This window comes from Anolis carolinensis, chromosome 3, assembly GCF_035594765.1.
Source record: "Anolis carolinensis isolate JA03-04 chromosome 3, rAnoCar3.1.pri, whole genome shotgun sequence".
In the NCBI taxonomy this organism is placed as follows: Eukaryota; Metazoa; Chordata; class Lepidosauria; order Squamata; family Dactyloidae; genus Anolis; species Anolis carolinensis.
In genome coordinates, this window is record NC_085843.1 from 66,953,784 (window position 1) to 66,969,914 (window position 16,131).

Here is a 16,131-nt window from a genome sequence, read left to right on the forward strand (position 1 = left end):
GTTGTGTTCCAGAACTTTGTCAATCTGGATTCGGAAGTCCCACAGTATCTTTGTGTGCTCATTTTCCATTACCTTTGCAGGTTTGTGATCCCACCAGATCTTTACTGCAGGAAGGTGGCACTTGTGACATACATTCCAATGAATCATTTGGGCCACATAGTTGTGCCTGTGTTTGTAGTCTGTCTGTGTGATTTTCTTACAGCAGCTGAGGATATGATCAATGGTTTTGTCAGCGTCCTTGCACAGTCTGCAGTTTGGGTCATCAGCTGATTTTTTGATCTTGGCCTTAATTGCATTTGTTCTGATGGCTTGCTCCTGGGCTGCAAGGATCAGGCCTTCTAAACATTTGAAATACTGATAAAAGTTAAGATACAGTACTTACAGTACTTACAGTGACCCATGGGTAGGTTGACCCAGGTAAAAATTTAACTAGCATTTCTAGACTTATACATGATTATATATAGTATGTTCATTTAGATTTTGCATTTCTACCTGTTAGAGCAGGGAATGAAGGGATAAGGTCAAACTTAAATGGGATCATTGCTTGCAGAAACAGTATAGGTAGCCCCATTCCACTTTCATCCCTCACACAATCTTCACCTCATGGAATTCTGAAATTTATAGTTTGGGGAGGAACTAGAGCTCTGCATCAGAGAATTCTGAATATTTCGCGAAGCCAAAGGCCTCAAGAATTCATAGGATGGAGACTTATCAGTTAAAGTACTTTCAAGCTGTGACAATTGTATAGTGTGAAAAGTGTTTTTGTGTTGACTCTCATCTCTAGAGTCTCCTTAGGAGGGAGAAAGGGACATCCCCATTTTCCAGCCCAGTCATCTTTAATTTTTCTGAATGAAAGACCTGAAAATTGGTTTAGTGCCTTGTGGAAAGGAAAGCTATACAGTTATTGCATATAACAAAGAGGAGCAGGCCAAGAGAGCAATGTCATGGTAGAAAAATCAGCAAAACCCTTTAACAGAAAATCCCATTCATAAGGTTTTGAAGTTTCAGCATTTTGCTAAAACCAGATTTAGAGTCTATTTTTGTAGCTGCTGTTTTTAGCTATTTAGATTAGTTTTGGTTGCAGTCTCAGATATGTGAGTTCTTAATTTCAGAAGGCCTTTGAGGTATACCTGAGTTTTATATTGAATCTATTTTGAAAAGTACTTCTTTGTGTCAGATAGTGAAGAATTCCAGTATCTTCTGGGTCCTAAGATTGTTTGCGACTGAATCACCTTGCTATGAGTGTAGGCAATTAAAGATGGATTTAAAAGATTCATATCTATAAGGAAGAAAAACCAATAAGATATTTCTTCTTATTGCATAGAACCAGTCTTCTCTATCCTCAAAGCCCACACCTGTGTCACCAAAAACTGATGCCTAATTCAGACATAAATTGGCAATGAAAAATGCCAGAAGATGCTGAGGAGCACAGTTTTGTTTTCAGCATGAGTTATGATATTACTTACTTATATAATTATGGATTGACATCAGCATTTTTGGGATAGAAGTGTCAGAGGCAAGTATTGACTATAATCCCGCTTTCCTTATGTTTGTAAGCATTAGGAGTATGTTTCTTCACTAATGTTCTTGTTGAATAAAGAAACAAGTAATTTTAGTAATTGTCTCCAAGGAGAGAGCAAAAGGAGAGCTATGTTTTGGAGGGTCACACTTGGCTATATTTTCTTAAAGCTTGTGTGGTGGGTTTTGTTTGGTTTTGGCTGGGTCCATTTACACTGTAAAGGTAAAACAGCTTGACATCACTTAACCATTTTGATATAGTTTTTAACACTGTTTTTATACCTTGCTGTTTTAAATTGTGTTATAATTGTTATATGTTATTATATTTCCAACTACATTTTTAGTTCATGAATTATGTTGCATGTCCTAGGCTTGGTCCCCCTTGTAAGTCGACCTGGGTCCCTTTGGGGAGATGGTGTGTGTGTGTGTGTGTGTGTGTGGGGGGGGGGATAAAAATAAAGTTATTATAATAATTTTATTATTAACTGCTAGGGCTCAATATCTTCAAAAATGTCTTCAAAAATTACACTGGTTTCAAAGCACATTCACAATTCAGGATTATTCTGCATTTTTTACTTGGTTGGTTTGCACATAAAACTTCATTTTCTTGCACAGGAAGTAGAATGTTGAACACAGAAAGTATTATTTCTGCATTCATGTGCATATTTTGCCTAGAATAAGCTCCTAATTAGGACATTAACTACATTAATAGCTTTTTCTGCATAGGATTATTTCTGAATTGTAATATATTTTATCTAGCTTAATGCTTTTTCCTGTGCAAAAATATCTTGCCAATCTTTTTGATAAAGTGAGAATTTTGTACAAAATAAATCCTAAATTGCAAAGATTCTCATGAATCCACTTAAGAATGCACTATAAGGATGCTGTATAAGAGTGAGAATGAATGGCAATGTAGGGAAAGGAAGGTGTTGGGCTGAACTTCAATCATTTGGATTGAAACTATCAGTAAGATTATGAACAGATGATGCCAACAAAACATGATTGTTAAGTAAATGTTCTGCACAATATATAGCCCACAGCATATGATATAGCTAATTTTTCCTATCATCTCATTCTTTTTCCACCCAGTAAAAATAGTATGGTTGTACCATCTGCATCTCCACAGGCCCTACCTCCTTATGGCTCTATACTAGTGTTTACTGGATATTCAGGAATCTGAGAATCCATTAAGACGCCATACTCCAGTGGGACAATGGTTCCCAACCTTTTTTTGACCAGGACCCACTTGACTAGGGCCCACTTTGACCAGGGCCCACTCTCCAAAATTAGTACCTAAAGGGTTAGGAATCAGTGTTCGGTCAACTTTAGATTCGGTTTGGTTATTTGGGGTGCTGCTGATTCAGAAAATTGCATTGGATAGACCATATCAGCTCTAGTTTCTGATACATAACATATGACATCTAGTAGTCACCATCTGCTCACGCACAGAAAACCATATTTAATAATCTGCAACCAATGTGATCTATCCAATGCAATGGTCAGCTCTGCAGAAAGGAGCGGAAATAAAAGAAATAAATAAATAAAGAGGAAGGAGGTTTGTGGACCAGATTTTCATTTTCTTGGCCCACTGTTGGGCTGCGGCCTACAGGTTGAAAGCCACTACAGTAGGATCATGAACAGATGGTCCCAAAAAATAACAGCATTGATTGCTGTTGTTCAGAGCACTTGCTTCTTTTATTGCAATGCTTTATACTTTCCATAAATAAAAAATCTTATAGGTTTATTAAGAATTACATTTATTTGGCTTGTATAATGCAGAAAAAGTAAGAGAGAAAGATGAGAGCAAACAGCAAGGTACTTCTTTAATACATTGATTAATGAAACTATATTTTCATTGCTCATTTGGAGTGACAGGTAAATAGGCATGTCTGCTAAACTCACTTTTAGATTCCTTGTGAAAACTCGCATGGATAATCCATAGGTATACAGCATACAACTGGCTGCAAAGAATATGATTAAGAAAAATTGAGTTAGCTCAAAAGCAATTCAATACACTTACTTCCATTTACACAATTATTGCTCCACAAATAAATTAGACTACATTCTGCAATCAAGGATCTTCAAATGTGCATAGCATCTCATCAGATCTATTCATTAAGCATACAACATAATTAGGATTGGTCAATCTTTAGCATATTTCAAAAATGTATGCATACATGCGGATTGTCTTTCATGAGTCACATCTCATGTAGAAGGTCTGTCTTCAATGGCTATGATGTAACATCAGGCAGTTTATTATATTTATTTTGTTGATGCTTTCTAATGGCAGGCATTTTAAAGCAATGGTTTTAGGTGTCTGATAGAATGAGGCATTTATTTCACAGAAATAAAATATACTGACATTGAAGACTCTGAAAAGTGTATAAAAAGGGAAAGCAGGTTTGTGGCTTCTTTAGGACTCATTTATTTTAGAATAAGCTTTTATGGATTACATTCCCCCCCCCCCCATTCAGACATGTGAATAAATATAATGATGAGGTTGCACAGACATTGACACTATAGGACAAAACTATATGTTGTCACCACGTCACTCTTTGAAGGAAAAATTTAAGGAAAGGTGCTTTCCTGATTGTCTGCTACCTGCAAATATAGTAAGGAGCACTAGTGCCAATTTGATCAATATTGTACATTTTTCCATTTTCCTCTCCCATTTAGTCACACACATCTTCAATTTAAAAAGTCACAGGTACATGAATCCTATGTTTGTTAGATGAACATTAACACCAGCATATTCTGAAAACTGATGGGACCCCATGTGCCCCTGCAGGGACTACTAGACTGAATGTCTATTTTGCCTGGCTCCCTCAATGTCACCATTAAAAACATAGATTCACTTTTCCTGGCATCATACACATGATGAGGTAGTATTGTTGTTTATCTCACTAACATGCTTACAAATAATATCAACACTATTGTTATCAGAGCACCAAGTACAGTAATGCTTTGACATACAAGTTTTATTTTTTCTGTGACCAAGCTCGTAACTCAATTTGCTTGTATGTCAAATCAGATTTCCCCACTGAAATGAATTGAAATGCTATTAATCCACCAACCCCCCAAAAAACCACACCAATTTTTAAAAGATAGTGTATTTTACTCAGTTTGTCTCCTTCATGGGGGTACTGTGCTCCCATCCCCAGTAAGTGTGGAGAACTGACTGTAGTTGCCGCCCATAGCATTGAGCCATGGATCACTCTCCCTCACTGCCACCCACAGCAGCAGCCGTGATGCTAGGCTCATTACAACCCAGGGTTAAGGCTGCCATTGGGGCTGGCGGGTTGCATGTTGGCTTTGTGTGAGGTGGTGGCAAATGCCATGGAGGTGAAGAAGGGTAATGTGGGTGTGATGGGCCCAAAGTGGGAGAAGCAGGTTGTGGGGAGGAGGGCAGCAGCAACAGCTGCTTCAATATGGTGGGCATTACAGGCTCAGGTTCCTTAATCAGCTCTCACTCCCTCGTACTTTGTTAGCCTGGACTGCATGCACAAATGTCTGCCTTCCTTTTTAAGTCTCTCTCTCTCTAGTGTGTGTGTGCCTCAGCAATCAAGAGATGCCACTGGGAGGCTGTAAGGAGAGATTCAGATGGGGTGGGGAGGAAGAGAGATGGAAGAGTGTGCATGCATAAGGGAGAAAGTAAAAGAGAGAGGGGGGCAGGGGTGAGTGGTGATGTTGATGCTGAGGGAGACCCCCCTTTTCTTGGCACAAAATGGTTTCAAATCCCTTTGCTGTCATAGGACCTGAGCCGGGTGGTTATTGTTGTTTTGTAATCCCTTTGAGCCATGGATCCATCTTGCAAAACTACCATGGGAGTGGTTGTTTTGAAAGATTTTGGGCTGCTCTCACTCTAGCTCACAATTCGAATCTAGACTCACATTTCGAATTTAAAAACCCAAAGAGAGGCAGCTCATAACTAAAAAATCCTCATAAGTAGGGACACTCATAAGTTAAGGTTCCACTGTACAGTATAGTTAATCTTTATGCTAATTTCCCACAATGCAATTCCTGTATCTGACATAGCCAAAATAGGCTAGCTCTGTTGCTGGTGTTGGCATCATTACATAGTTTTTCTAAGTTGCAAAAGGAAGCTGTAATTGGTTATTTATTTATTTATTTATTTATTTATTTATATTCATTTATTTATATGCTGTCTTTCTCTCAAAATCCAAAAGGGGGCCAGGTGTAAAACAAAGTACATAAGATAGCAGAGTTATTTACCTGTTGCAAGGGAAGTGCATGTGACTTGCAAGGGAGAGATATGTGGTCCTTCAGCAGAGACAGTGCTCAAAGATATTAAGACTTAATATTTCACAACATCTGGAAGTCTACATGTTCTCCACCTCTCATCAAGTGAAGTTTCCCAGGTGTTTACTTCAGATTTCAAATTGGAAGAACAATGTTCCAGAACTGTAATACATCAGGCTACAGGTGGACCGTGGAATGCTCTCCTAATTGGGAAAAAGACATACACATAAGCCAGAATCGTGTATGACTTAAAAAGGCCTAACAGTTCTGCATCTGGAATGGGGGTATAAGAAGCCATTCAACATTGTGTAAACGTATTGTGGATCCACTGCGGTCTCCTGACCATTCCATACTTGATGGATAGAGTGTGTGTTATGTATGTTTGAAGAAGCATCTGGCTATGCACCAGTAGCCAGAATGTGGAAATTATTACATTCACTTAGATTTGCCAGTGGCCTCCAGATGTAATAATTTTATATCTATCTTTGAGGACACAGCCAGACCATCCTCTGAAACTTAACTTTACTCTCTACCAGTCATGACTATTAGGTGGGACTACAGGAGCCCTTTGGTAAGTTTGAGGTGGTCTTGTTCATTGCAGAGGAAAAATGGGAATACCACCCTATGCCACAAAAAAAAGATATCTGTGAAGTTTGTTTCCAAAAGGTACCAAATTGAAATAAAAAATGAAAAAATGATATAAGTGGCAGCACATTGGAGTAGAATACTACGTACAGGTCAAAACTATCAAAATGTATCAAATCACTTTGGTGCAGGGCTTGAAAAAGAGCATGCTTTTTAATTCGTGTAACATTTGTTCATATGGATTTGATACTTTTTGGAAACATGCTGCACATATACAAAAAAGGATGAACAGGCTCAGCGAAAACCCATGTTGCTTATACCTACTTTTCTATTCAGGCAGGAATTCTTTTTGGGGAGAAAAATGAAGAAATATTCACATGTGTGAGCCCCACAAATATGAGACCCCATTTTTTTACTACAATAACTAGGCCTTGGCTTAGCCTGGCACAATTCAGTAAGATGATGAAGTAGGCAGAAGGAAGAAAATCTATCATTACCACTATGAAACGAGCATATATTCGTTTAGCTTTTACAATCTTGCCATTATTAAAAGCACCTCTCTTTACTTTCTCTAAGAAATAATTGCCAATATATGGATAGATATTTAAATAAAGAATTATTAGTTAAATATGCCAACATTATATGAAATTTATAGCCCCATTGATATAGCTCCAACTTATTTACAGAATCTTATTGATTTTGCCGGTTCCTAAAAGGCCCTTGGAAAGCACAGTAATGGAAAGGGTAGTTACTTTTTCATGTAGATCAATCAGTGTGAATTTCATGGATGGTATAAAGTGGACAAATTTACAGAGCTCAGCAAATTATTCTGGCTTTGCTTTCTGTAGCAGCCAACCACTTAGTACTAGTTACCTACTTTCCGAGAAAGCTAGTAAGAAGAAGCTAACAATCAAGCACATTTTTGGCAGCACATCTACATGTTTCTGCTGCTTTAATTTCTGCTGATTATACACTATGCTGCATATCTTCAGTGAAATATTCTCATCTAGAATTGCTCTGTAAAATGTTCTTTTCATCATTAAATCAGATGCCCAGTCATCCTAACAACTAAGGTTTTGCTGCTTAGGTAAATTATTCATTTTTGTATGTTTTCTGTGCATGTTGTTCCCCTCTCTTATCATTTGGAAAAAAATAGCTGATTAATTTTGATAAATACTTTGGACTGAGTCCAAAGGTTTGTATTCTCTGATTAAAGGACTCTTTGGTGCATCTGTACTGTAGAATCAGAGCAGTTTGACACTACTTTAATTGGTATGGCTCAATGCTAGAGAATCATGGAAGTTGTAGTTTGGTGAAGCACCAGCACTCTTTTACAGAGAAGGTTAAAGACCTTGTAAAACTGCAGTTCCCATTAATAATGAACTATGGCAGTTAAAGATGTGTCAAACTGCTGTAATTCTACAGGGTAAATGCACCCTTAGATAGGAAGACTGATTATAATGAAAGACTCCCTCAACCATCTTCCAATAACCTGGACTGAGACAATTAATTGATCCTTTTTTTCATATCAGGAGCAACTTGAGAAACTGCAAGTTGCTTCTGGTGTGAGAGAATTGTCTGCAAGGACATTGCCCAGTGGATGCCTGGATGTTTGATGTTTCACCATCCTTGTGGGGGGCTTCTCTCATGTCCCTGCAAGGAACTGGAGCTGACAGAGGGAGCTTATCCGTTCTCTCCCCAGGTTGGATTTGAACTGGAAACCTTCATTTCAGCAACCTAACCTTCAAGTCAGCAGTCTGCTGGCACAAGGGTTTAACCCATTGCACCATTGGGGGCTCCTTATGTAATCAATGGTTTAATGTGCCATCAAATTCCATTCATGTCCAAAAGGCATTATGGTATTCTTTTGTAACCATTAAATTACTAATTAAGTCATTTCAGGTTTTTTAAAACTTGAAATTTGTCACTAAAATAGAAATTTGATTTAATTCAGTCTATATAAAAATATAGAATGAGTCACAGAATGTAAATTATTTTGTGTTATGGACCTACTCTTCATGATTCGCTACCAAAAAAAGTTTCAACCACCCCCACTTTTTTCTGGCTACCAACCTGCACAGTTATACTAACTTATGACATTTTATGGCATATCTACATTTATTTCATAGGAATGGTTTTTTAGGAGAGCCCTCTACTTTCATTCAGTGGGCTCACTGTTCATCAATGCCTCTGAGAAAGAACAAAATGTGAGGGATAAGAGTGAAATTAGACACGTTTCTAAAATTAAGAAGAGAATTAAAACATCAGCCTCTTGCATTAGGCTTTCAAACTTTTCTTTAAAAGAATAAGTTTATAAATTGCATAGTATCTGTGAGCAAATCCAGGATATTAACATTGCAAGAAGCAATTTGTGGTTAAAGCTGCATCTCTATTAGAAAAAGAATGAGCTCAAATAATTCCAATGATATTAGTACAAAGCATATGCTACTTGTCTCCTTTCAGCAAAGATATACTGTGCATCAAAAGTGAATAAGGATGATGATAGCTCACTTTTGAGGCAATTTTTTAAACTTCCAAGGAATGGCAGAATGGATGCATGATACTTATTGAACAACATAGAGTGGCACTTTAGGCAGCATATTCTAAAACAGGCATATATTGAAATAGGTTAATTAATATGGAAATGTTACTTTTGTTCTGCACCTGGGTCTTTAAAAACATTATTCTAATATTTCATATCTGTGGATGAAAGGACTCATTCTGAAAATGCTTTTTTTCACAAAATGGAGGGTAATAATTATTTACGCATGTCAGCAGACTATACAATGCACCTCAAATGTTTTCAGCTAAGATGACAGCACCTGGTTCTCAAGAAGACATTAGTTTTCTTAATGTAATAGGTTGATAGAATATATATAATTCTACAAGCACTGAGTGACAAAATCTATATTTGCAGTCATCCTTGTATGTAGAGATGTAGCTATGAGGTGTGTATGTGTGTCAAAATAAGGGCATAGCCCTCACTAATTGTCCCCTAGGTGAACTTTTCCTCCTCCTTCTAAGTATATAGCTGGGCAGGACTTAAAACTTTAAAACTTCTGCTGAACATTTAGAAAGAGAACAGACAAAATGACTGGTTCTCATTTTCATTTCAGGAACAGAACTATTATGAGGGAGCAATCACACTCATTTTTACTTCTCCGGTAGCTACATGGTTTCGTTTACCTTTCCAAATTCTCTGGAACCTCCCCCCCCCCAACCCCCCCCCCCCCACACACACACACATGTGTTTTGCTTTTTCTGAAAGCCTCCAGGAGTAGCAATTCACTATTTAAAATAATTTTCAACTCCTCCTGCACTGCTTAAAATAAGAAAGTTTATCTCTTTTTTTTTTCAAAGTTGGATGTTGATTTCTGTCCTTTTATTTTTATTTTTTCTCTTTCCTTATTTGGAGGGCATTTTGGCAGACTCTGTACTCACAGGGGATCACAGTGAATGATTTAAAATGTTCACTTATACCATGAGAGAAATACCAGTTGTTATTGCTACTAAGCTGTGATTCTCATCACTAGCCCTTGTGCCCATGACTCCACATAAATATTGTGCCTCCATCTTACTGCTGTCACAATACCCAAAGCCTTTGCCTATCTCCTGAATCAAATAGTCTTAGTTATGCTGCTCATAAGTGAGGCACCTGAAGAAGAGGGCTTCTATGCATGAAAGCTCATGCGAAAATGAAAGAGACCATGACTTTTTTCTGTAAAAACTGCTCTATTACAGAATGTTTAATCTGGTCTAGTTGACCAGAGAAGCTATGGACACATCATGATGCAGCCAATACGAGCAGATTTGGAAGTACAGCATAATAATTGCCGATATAAAGTCTGAGTTTGATTTCAGGACCACGGAGAGCAACCCCCTGCTATTCTGTAAACATATTAATCCATTGAAGTGAAGCAATTCTGAAAGTTGTGAAGGCAAACTTCAAGTCTTGGTGTAAAGTCAAAAGTTGTATAAGATTGTCAAATAATTAATTCATTTTTCTGTAATTTCTGGCTTTTGGGGGAACAAAAATCGTGTTACATAGTGTAATTTAGTGTGACTTCTTCATTGCTACTACCTATAGCTGCTTGGCTTTAAGGCTATTGAAGAAGCTATACTTCCAATTCAGGTTCAAAACATGTTAGAAAGAAGTGGGTACAACACGGGTTGCCAAATATGTCTTCTCAAGGTATCTATATGCTTTTTGGTGCCTTGTTTTGCAGCTGTTGTTTTACAGAGAGATGATTTTATTTGTAATAAACAGATCACTCGGATAGAGTAACTGAAAAATTGAGTAGATTGAAACTGAATGATCTTGCCTTCAGTGTTCACTGAAGATGATCCTATTGATCTAAATTCTAAACAATGTCAAGTCAGCATCTTCTCTCTCAGTTTAAAAGATGCTGGGAAGGTGATAAAGTATACAGGCTCCCATATCTAAGCATCTCAACCAATTCATCTTTCTTTCCTTCTTTTTTGTTCATGGCTTTTGAAAATTAATATCATGTGAGTATATTAATATTTTAGATGTCATTATTTCCCCTCTATCAGTACCTGTATGTAACATAACAGCTTAATCGGTTGCCAAAGAAGTACTTGTTTTCAATATGTACCTGGAAGAAAAGAAAAGGAATTAAAGTTTAATTACTAAATGCATTAAAATCTGGATATTAATTAAGTTGCTTCTACTGGCAAATAAAGTGTCAGCACTTTCTCTATGTTCTTGCATTTTGCTGACTGCAGGCAGTAATAGGCTTTCAGTCTCCGTATAGGCACTGCAAATTCTCCTAGCACCAGGCCAGGAAAACCAGCCAACAAATTCTGTCGATGTTAAAAACTAGGGCTCCTTACCAATTATGTTAAAAGTCAAGCCTGCAATTGCTTCTTGACTATCCAGAAAGCAAAGCAAAGTGGTTTCTGTGGTATAGGTTTTAATTAAGGGTTTGGAACATCATACCTGCGCCCTCAGAGGTTTGTAATCAGTTAGAGACTTATTTCTTTGGAGACAGTAAACAAGAGGTAAAAGCTGAGTAGGCAAATTGCCCAGAGTCAGATCAAAAATTGATCTGGGCAAGAATTGTTGGCTGATGGACTTGTCTTATATATGGGATAACTGGAAAAGAGATGTATTTTAATGGCTGGCTAGTGAGTTCTGTTTCTTGGTCATCTTACTTGGATACCTCTGTCTTATTGAGCCTTGGCTCCACTGCAATCTAAGGGCAAAATGCAATCCAAAATCTTGCAGTGTCTGAAACTGAAACATGAAGGTGACCAGACTCATTTTAAATATCCAAGAAGAGAGTGTAAAATTTTCCTTCCATTTCTGTATGAGCAGCTAACAAGAGATGTTTGAGAAACATCCCTGGTCTGGTGATTCATCACTCTTCACCATATTACCACAAGGCAATAGCTCGATTTAGAAGTTGTTTCGACATATAGTCAGATATCTGAGACATTAACATTGGAACCACCACCACTACCACATACCCCTAGAAAATTAAGATTGTGAATTATGCAAAGATTGATCTCCATTGACGGAGAAGGCAATAAATTGATTTCTGGGAACATGCTCAACCTAATCCAGTGAGAATCTTCTGTTGCCACAATTAGTATACCTGTCCAACTATGAGGAATGCACCAGAATTTGTTGGCACTATAGAAAGCCCAGCTCGCCATTGTCATATTTCACCCAGAAAAAGAGTCAGCACAGCTTTCCAGAGCACTTTCTGCTATCACCATTCAATATTGCCTTCCAAAGTGAGGCACTCTACAGAATAGGGCCTTGGCTCTACCAAAGTACAGTGGTTGGCATCTATATATATAAAAGAGTGATGGCATCACGGCAATTCACAAAACAACAAAAGTACAGGCCCCCCAACCTCAAAATTTGACAACACAAACCATCATCCATGCCTCAAGGTTGATACAACAAAAAGAAAAGAAAAACAAAGTCCTAATTAGAGGGAGAGCAATAATTTTTTTTATCCAATTGCTGCCAGTTTAGAGGGCTAATCTCTGCCCACTTCGTTGCCTAGCAACCAAGGGACAGCTAGGTTTCAGTTCGGGGACAGGCAGATTTAGGCCTTACTTAGGCTTCTTCCACAGATTATCTAATTTGCACTGGATTATATGGCAGTGTAGACTCAAGGCCCTTCCACACAACTATATAACCCATTTATAATCTTATATTATCTGCTTTGCACTGGATTATCTTGACTCCACACTACCATATAATCCACTTCAGTGTGCATTTTATACAGCTGTGAAGAAGGAGCCTCATATAATCCAGTTCTGAGCAGATAATATAAGATTAGAAATATACAGTAGAGTCTCACTTATCCAACGTAAACAGGCCGGCAGGATAAGTGAATATGTTGGATAAGAAGGGATTCAGGAAAAGCCAATTAAACATCAAATTAGGTAATCGTTATACAAATTAAGCACCAAAACATCATATTATACAACAAATTTGACAGAAAAAGTAGTTACATGCGCAGTAATGCTATGTAGTATTTACAGTAGAGTCTCACTTATCCAACACTCGCTTATCCAACGTTCTGGATTATCCAACGCATTTTTGTAGTCAATGCTTTCAATATATCGTGATATTTTGGTGCTAAATTCATAAATACAGTAATTACTACATAGCATTACTGTGTACTGAACTACTTTTTCTGACAAATTTGTTGTCTAACATGATGTTTTAGTGCTTAATTTGTAAAATCATAACTTAATTTGATGTTTAATAGGGTTATCCTTAATTCCTCATTATCCAACATATTCGCTTATCCAACGTTCTGCCGGCCCGTTTATGTTTGATAAGTGAGCCTCTACTGTACTGTATTTACAAATTTACCACTAAAATATCACAATGAATTTAAAACACTGACTACAAAAACATTGATTATGGAAAGGCAGACTGCGTTGGATAATCCAGAACATTGTATAAGCGAATGTTGGATAAGTGAGATTCTTCTTTAATATGAAATAATTACTGGGATAGAATAATGCAGAACAATATAATCTCTAAAACCAGGACAGTAAATAAACAGGGGAATTCCACACAGGAAACAATCAGGGCCAGCTAACACCTCCCAACAAAGTATTCCCATCATCAAAATCTGGCAAATCCTGTTTTCTCAGGGCCATAGACAGTAGAAGCACATAAAATATCGCAAACAACACCACTCTGAAAACAAGGGAATTCCAGACAGGAAACAATCAGGGCCAGCTAACACCTCCCAACAAAAAATTCACTTAGGGAGGAAACAGCCAGGCTTTAAAGCTGCAAGGCCATTACATCCTAATCATTTTTCCTAATTGCAGCATTCATACTTGCCTCCAAGAAACAAAAAAAAACAATCAGAAATATTGTATATTCACAACCTTTAGGAAATAATATCCCCTGATGGCGCAGCGTGTTAAAGCGCTGAGCTGCTGAACTTCTGGACCGAAAGGCCACAGGTTTGAATTGGGGGAGCGGAGAGAGCCCCCACTGTTAGCCCCAGCTTCTGCCAACCCAGAAGTTCGGAAACATGCAAATGTGAGTGCATCAATAGGTACTGCTCCGGCGGGAAGGTAACGCCGCTCCATGCAGTCATCCCACATGACTTTGGAGGAGTCTACGGACAACGCCGGCTCTTCGGCTTAGAAATGGAGATGAGCACCAACCTCCAGAGTCAGACACGACTGGACTTAATGTCTGGGGAAAACCTTTACCCTTGACCTTAACTACCACCAATTCCTCAATACTTTATTTCCCAAACCACCATGTTTCGCCACAGCAACGCGTGGCCGGGCACAGCTAGTTGTTTACTAAAATGACAGAATGCCTGGTGAATCCTCACAATTCAAGCAATATGTCTTGTCATTTTTCTGCTCTGACAGCAACACTACTCAGTAACAAAAATACTCTCCAAAAACATGAGCAGTACTATTGAGAAAGGACCAGAGTGAGGCTCTATGAATAAGGCATTAAAGAGGGTAAGTAGCATGTGGGGAAAATGAACTGTGGTGGATTTGGGTTTTTTTTTGTTTTATTTTATTGCTTTGGCAATATGTGGGAAAAGAAGCTACAATATAGAGCATGGAAACTGAGGGATTGTCACTGTAGTTCTGATCATGTAATTCTCTTACCATGTATGTATGGCAAACTTTTAAACTGTGGTAGTAATTCAATGTCTACTGAAATAAAATCAGCAGGTCTGCTGAATGTGATATACAGATCACCGATGTTCTCAAAAGTGTTCTGAAATGTGCCAGTTATACTGCCATATAATACACATGCCAAAAAATCCACAAAAGACTTCTCTGCACTCTGTTACTTATTTAGTTATACTTCCTAATACATCCCAAAAGTATGAGAAGGGCAATCTTTCTAGTGGCTTATATATGGTTCACCAGGATGGTTAGTCCATTTCCATCTCCCAGGTGTTTATGCAGTGTTTTTTTAAAAAAAACTTTTCAAAATGATTTCTTATTAATTGAAACCTGTCAAAGAAAAATGATTTTCAAATAAGAAGCAAAAAATGAATTACACTACATTAACATCTAACAAATTTATTAAAGCATACATTTTTTTAGTGTCACCTACACCAGGAAGTTTAGCCAAGTACGAATATATCCTAAATCAGCCCAGGTTCTGGTGTATTCATGTCAAATACAGGGTTGCTATGGGAGTACATTCTGCTATGGAAGCCCATATCTCACCTCCTCCATGTTGCTGCCAGTCTTAGCCAGCTACAGAGGTCTGTCTGAGCTCTTGACCATTGTGGACAACTTTGCTGATGTCAGAAAGGGAATTGATCACGTCTTTCCTTTTTCTGGCCACACAAACCTTTTCTGAGGTGAGAAGCTTCTAGAAACCACTTGAAAGCTTATTTCAAAAAACTGTCATTGATTATTTATTCTTCATTCACCAGTCTCTATTTTCCTAATTATCTTTATGCTTTATTTTCCAGATGTCTGTTTTTTTGTCCTTTTAACATGCTGTGCGGAGCTTATGAGGGCTATTTTCTCTCTCCCCCCCACACACACTTCTTTTAGTTTTGTTGTTCAGGCATTTTTAGTAAGGTATTCTGAATGAATCTGCAGCTTTCCTTGCATCCTGTAGACAGAGACTCATGATGGCAGCAAGACCAGCTAAAATAGAGTTCCACTTTTTCCCATCCCAAGTTTTATTGCATTTTTACTGCAGAAATATAGCTGCAAAACAATATTGAATGTCTCTGTTTCTCCTGTTCTCCCTCATAATCCAGTCAATACCAGAATATCTAGCATAGTTGTTCCCAATATTAGTTCTCCAGATATTTTGGACTTCAACTTCCTAAAGCCCCGGCTAGCTTGTCCAGCTGTCAGGAATTTTGGAAGTTGGAGGCCAAAACAGCTGGAAGAGCAAAGTTTGGGAAACACTGATCTAGCTGGGCAGAGCATAAGGAAGAAGTGGAGCAGGGCTGAATGACTATAAAAAGACTTTGTAAAAAGAAGCCTCTATGACAGATGCTTTGTTAACTTGAGATGTGCCTGTATCTCTTGCCCTGTCACCCACTTCTCTTCCTAGTGTTCCCAGAGTTCAAGGTAAGTCAGTGCAGTCAGCTTCTGTAGGTGAAATGAAGAGGTGTGCCTTTAGCTTTTCTACCTGAAGCAGCAAAAGTTTTTGGGCCAGGCCTGGTATAAATATGAGAACGTGTCAAGAGGCCTTTAGGCTTAGAGTTCCCTTTTCATCTTGAAGGAAGATATATGAAAGATGCTAAGAATGTATCCTCA

At 38.0% G+C, this 16,131-nt stretch overlaps 1 protein-coding gene across 3 annotated transcripts in view; it reads left to right on the plus strand.

Moving 5' to 3' along the window:
- Positions 1-16,131, plus strand: part of chodl (chondrolectin) — a 161,664-nt gene that overhangs the window by 43,907 nt on the left and 101,626 nt on the right. Inside the window, exon 1 of one of the 3 annotated variants that reach the window (XM_008107642.3) lies at positions 15,053-15,212. The exons of the other annotated variants lie outside the window; for them this stretch is intronic. The gene's annotated coding sequence lies outside the window, so the exon portion shown is untranslated. Of the gene's footprint in view, positions 1-15,052; positions 15,213-16,131 lie in introns of those variants that run through there. 3 annotated transcript variants of the gene reach the window in all.